This window comes from Piliocolobus tephrosceles, chromosome 13 (assembly GCF_002776525.5).
Source record: "Piliocolobus tephrosceles isolate RC106 chromosome 13, ASM277652v3, whole genome shotgun sequence".
NCBI classification, from domain to species: Eukaryota; Metazoa; Chordata; class Mammalia; order Primates; family Cercopithecidae; genus Piliocolobus; species Piliocolobus tephrosceles.
In genome coordinates this window covers 94,765,844-94,771,843 of record NC_045446.1, presented here as the reverse complement: position 1 = coordinate 94,771,843, position 6,000 = coordinate 94,765,844, and positions in this window count along the sequence as shown.

Genomic DNA, 6,000 nt, shown 5'->3' with positions numbered 1-6,000 from the left:
CATGAGGTACCTAGGGTATTCAAATTCATAAAGACAGAAAGTAGAAGGGTGACGGCCAGGGACTGTGGGGAGGAGGAAATGGGGGTTATTATTTAATGATATAGAATTTGAGCTTTGCCAGATAAAGAGGAATTCTGCAGGAAAATGGGGGTGACTGTTTTATGACATTATGAATGGATTTAGCATCAAATACTACATTTAAAAATGTTAAGATGGTCAATTTTGTGGTATGTATTTTTAAGACAATAAGACATTGGGGAAAAAGGGGATAATTGGAGGTGAGAAAAGATGGAATAAATTGCACCTAGGAAATTCTGATCAACTTACACATAAGAGAATTAAGCTACTATGCAAAACTGATGAAAGAAGACATGAGAGTATAGTATTTATTATTTCAAAATGAATCACGGAAATAATTGGAAATCACACCACCATCAAATAGTATGTAGAACAGGAGAGAAATTTGGCAGTGGAATGAGCTACATTTCATTTTTCATATGAGACCGTTAACCACTTTCTGCTGTGATAAATCTTAGCAAAACTAGGAGTCCAAGCATATATGTCTTTTTTTCCCCCAGAGTGTTCATCAAACTGAGTTAGGCAACTTTACTTTCACACACCTGTGACGCCTCAGGAGCCACCTCGACATACACATGTCAAGAGAATTACTAATTCTATATCTGACGATGTCTCAATTCCACTTTCACCATACAAAGCAGAGGTCAAAGGTGTCACTCACAGATACTCATCTATTCTGCCTTAGCTGTTAAATAACTGTCCAGTCATTCAGTGAAGACCCTCTTGTTTCCCAAGTGATGTACGTGGTTTCAAGTGACTTACATCTTGATCAGGATTTATTATCAATCAGTCAAGGAAGTGGAAAAAAAATTAGTAGAGAGTATGCTATTTCAATGTCCATCTTTCTTTAGGTACACTAGGAAGTTACCTTAACACACAAGACTCTCAAGCAGTGTTTTCTCCTTCCTAGTTAATGGTGCTTCTAAGGAAATAGCGTTCTTTGAATCTCATATAGGATAATCCCAGGGTAAGAGGGTTATGGGTAATTCTTATGGATTGACCATATTATTTTTTCTCTTCTTAATCTATTCTGCTTCCACAGAGGCTATTCCGATAGTTTCACTACTCCTGTGTACACATTTATATGAACAAAATTTGAATTTGTGTATTAAATTCTGATTCCCACTTAAGTGTCAGACTTTAAAATTCAAGTGTCTACTGAACATATTCACTCACATCTCCCAGAGACGCCTTTGTCTGAACATTCCCACAGGTGAATGTGCCATTTTTCCCCCCTGCTGCTTCTCTTTCAGTTTCTCCTATCTTGGTTAATGATGTCCCCATTACCAGTTATTCAATCCAGAAACCCGAAACTCATCTTGAGCTCTTTCTTCTCACTCTCATCCAACATTCAAACTTCTGCCAAGTTTATGGATTTATTGTTCGAATTGGGATCTCTCTCTCCATTTCTACTTCTACTACTATATTTCAGAGCCCCTATTCCTGAAATGCCATATAATTCCTTAGCCATAACTTTTACTACATGTTTTGGTAATTTAAAAAATAAATTCAGTTTCCCCCATTAGACTTTAAGCTTTAAGATAAAAGTTGTAAATGTCTGACTTATTCATAAGTATGGTTTCATCTAACAGTTGGTTGCCCATAGTGTGCATTCAGTAAATACTTGTTAAAAGAACACTTCACTAAATAATTTCATTAGAATTAATATTACTTACTAGGCCACTAGAAAAATAATTATTCACATGCCAACTGTATTCTGTACCCTGTTCTATGGACTAGATAGAGAAAAATGAACATGACAAACAATGTTCCCATTTTTATTGCACTCACGTGAATACATAAATCATTAATGAATAGGTAATTTAAAATATCTATCCTGAAATTAAAGCATTCCAATAATTTAAGGATATAAATGAGACTACACACCCCTATAACCATTAATGCAGGATGTTTTAAAAAGGTGAAACACTTATAATGGCTCAGATATGGTGGAAACTTATTTCTCATTCATGAAAATTCTAAAATCGTCATTCTTTTCTAATAGGCAGCTCTTCTCAACCCAGAAGCTTAGACCTCTTTTATTCTATGGTTCTGATAATCTGCAACATGACACTGTTAAAATAACTGATGTGTACTAAGAAGAAATCCTAAAGGTTGGCACGAAGGCTCATTAAAACAATGTCTAATGATTGCTATCATGACTAATAAGTAAATAAATAGGCAAGCATATATTTTTTAAAGAAACATTTAATTAAGACTACTTCCATTAAATTGTATCTTAGTGTTTTCTGGGTGTTTAATTATGCATGGCCTTGAAAAGCTCTCTTTTTCTCTAAAATATTCGTAAAAATGCTGATTCTAAGATATGAAAGTAGATGCCTGTATTGCACCACTGGAAATCTCCTCTGGCTTGGAATGTGTTCCATTAGCAGTGAATTGACTCAATGGTGTTAATGACTAGATCAAGATTGTCCTCCTAAGAATGTACCTCTTTCTTTATGGCTTCACACATAGATGATGATGTAAGAAACACAAAGTGGGACAGAGAAGAATGCCATTATCCATGAGGAATGCCATTCTTCCCGGGAGGGTCAGAGCTGAAGTTGATGTCAGAGATATAAAGATGCTGGTGGAAACTCTGGGGTACAGCATGGACATGAAAGAAAATGTCACTGTTTCAGTAAGTTTTATCACACATAGAGACAATGGTAATGGCTTTCATATTCCTAAATAATCTTAGAAAGCTTAGTTGTATGACCAGGAAATGTAACCTCTTGATAATCTAAAATCCAAACTTGCCAATGGAGGGCTCTGGATGCTACATGTTCTCTTTTAACACAAGAGTCATTCAGTAAAGCCTGGTAAAACTTAATTGGGAAATGTTTTATTAACTCAATAATGCCACCTTGTCTCCATAAGAAATCTCAGGATGATTTCTGTAACACTCTCTTTACTTTTCTCTAAATTAAGACTAGAATTTTCCTTGCCACTCACTGTTTGTCATGAAATTCCTTAAGAAATCCCTTAGGTATTTATTTATTTGATTTCTAAGGTGCCATAACAGTGAATCACATAGTGCAAAATCAGTAGTATGGATCTCTTTCAGGACATGACTACAGAACTGAAGACATTTGTTCATTGCCCAGAGCACAAGACCTTTGACAGTACCTTCCTGGTGTTCATGTCTCATGGTATTCAGGAAGGATTTGTGGGAAGAAGTAGTCTGAGCAAGTCCCAGATCTATTAGAAGTCAAAGAAGTCTTTCAAATGTTGAGTATCAGGAACTGTCCAAGTTTGAAGGACAAACCCAAGGTGATCATCATCCAGGCCTGCCGTGGTGGTGAGTGCTGATGCCTTTGAGAACAGCAGACATTCAAATACTGACTTCATCCGTATGCATCCAGGATTTTTCCCTTTCTTTATGTTTACTGCTTAATGTGAAAGAACACATACCGTCAGTACACAATAATGTGGCTTCTGTGAATTGTATTGCTGGTTGGGAGACATTTGTTCTGTATTTGTATTAGTAAGGGTTCTCTAGAGGGGAAGAACTAATAGGATATATATATATATGTGTGTGTGTGTGTGTGTGTGTGTATATATGATTTTATGGGATAATTAACTCATGTGATCACAAAGTGAAGTCCCACAATAAGTCGTCAGCAAGCTGAGGAGCAAGGAAATCAGTCTGAGTCCCAAAACTTCAAAAGTAGGGAAGTCAACAGTGCAGCCTTCTGTCCATGGCCAAAGGCCCAAAAGTCCCTGGCAAGTCTCTGGTGTAACTCCAAGAGACCAAACACTGAAGAACTTGGAGTCTGATGTTTGAGGGCAGGAGACATGCAGCATGGAAGAAAGATGGAGACTGGAAGACTCAGCAAGTCAAGTCCTTCCAACTTCTGCCTCCTTTATTCTAGCTGTGTTGGCAGCTGAGTAGATGGTGCCCATCCAGATTTAAGATGTGTCTGCCTCTCCCAGTTCACTGACTCAAATGGTAATCTCCTTGGGCAGCACCCTCACAGACACACCCAGGAACAATTGTTTGCATCCTTCAATCCAATCAAGTTGACATTCAATACTAACCATCACAGTATTTAAATTTGAGACTCTGATGTTTGAATGTTGTTAAAATTTGAGGATTAGAAAAGGTAAAATTTGTTGAAAAGATTGTTACTGGGATGTATGTGTTTAGGGGCATGTGAATAAATGATAGAGTCAACACATTAATAAATACGATTGCACACAGGTTAAGAGGAGAATGTGGTTCTCTTCGCAGTTGCTACTTGCAGAAGACAAATCTTGTATTTCCTGAGAACCGTGGGGTTGTGTGGTTAAAAGATTCAATAGAAGCCTCTGGAAACACAAGCTGACTGAATCTAGAAGACTTTCAGGATGATGCTATTAAAAAAGCCCACAAAGAGGAGGATTTTATTTCTTTCTACTCTTTTACACCAGATAATGAGTTTCTACACAGGATATCTTTTGTTGGGGTTATCAATACAGAAACATACACTCACCCGCTAGAGCACAGACACTGGTGTTGACTTTAGATAAGATTTTTGAAGACCAACTCAAACTTGGCTCCAAGTTATAAACTCAATTCCCTTTATCCAAGGAGATTATATATATATTCACTGAATTAGTAATCATTGAATTTCTCTGAGGTGCAAAATATTTTCCTTAAACTGTGAGCAACAATAGAGAATTTGGCGGAAAAATGATCTATGCTGGAGTACATTAGAATCTGACTCCACATAGAAAAGGTCTGCAATGTTGGGATCATTCAGCAGTCCAATTTGCCCAGACTTCAAGTATTTATTGAATAGTGGGAGCAGAGGGTAGAGAAGCAGAAAAGCAAAAGAAGCACATTGGAACCCTACCTTAAAGTGGGTTTTACCTAGAAGTATGAAGTACATAAAACATAATATATCTGAATAATTCTAAATGTGAGCTTTGGTGTGATAACTTTGCTTTTATAGACTGACACAACCATCTAGTACTTGGTAAATTAATTTCATTTTTTTTTTTAGCTTCTCTGGGCTTTCTTTGAGTTCCTTACTAATAGATGTGAATATAGATATCATTATTCTAAGGATTGAATGAGTTAATGTATGCAAAATTTTTAGTGTGGTCCAGAGTAAAGAAGGTATTAAACAACTGCTATCATTGAAGATGTTTCTACTTTGTAACTTAACTCAGTTAACTTCCTTATCAAGGTTTAAATAAAAGTCATTTGAATCTTTTCATTCACTATATTTGGCAGTTTCCTGGGACTTGCATTCTCCTGGCCATCTATAGCCTGAAGGTCTTGGCTCTGCTCATATAGTTAAATTACATATTGTCTATAATGAGATGCCCTCCCTCAGGAGACAGACTGGTTCCACATTGTGCTGACCTTATCCTAAGTTAGAATTAATTTTTTCCATGATCAAAAACAATGATACCACACAAAAGACCCAGACATTTCTAGCTTGAGCATAATTAGTAGACTTTAATATTACATGGAACTGTTCTTTAAAATCATTTGATCCCAGCTTTCCACATGACATTTGCCTCTGTCTTTGAAGCCCTTTGTTGGTCCACTGTTTTCTCAACATCAATCTTGCTGATTTCTGTGTCTTTCTTTTCTTTCACGTTTTTTTACTTCTCCTTTCCAGATGACTCTCAGAAACTCCAATTTAGTTATCTATAACTCCCATATTACACCTAGCTTCACATTCCACTGTGTAAATTCCAACCATATCACGGTGCTCTCCTGAAGAAAAATAACCATCTACTTCCTTAATTTCACAAAACATTTGCAGAGACACCTGTCTCCATCCTATCTCTTACCTACTTCACTTAACTGAAACAAGACTTAGTTAAAACTTTCCTCTAACTGTGACAGACATAGTTCTATATAAAATTTCAATTTATTATTCAATACATTTCATTACCATTACCATTGAATAAAAGATTAGACTA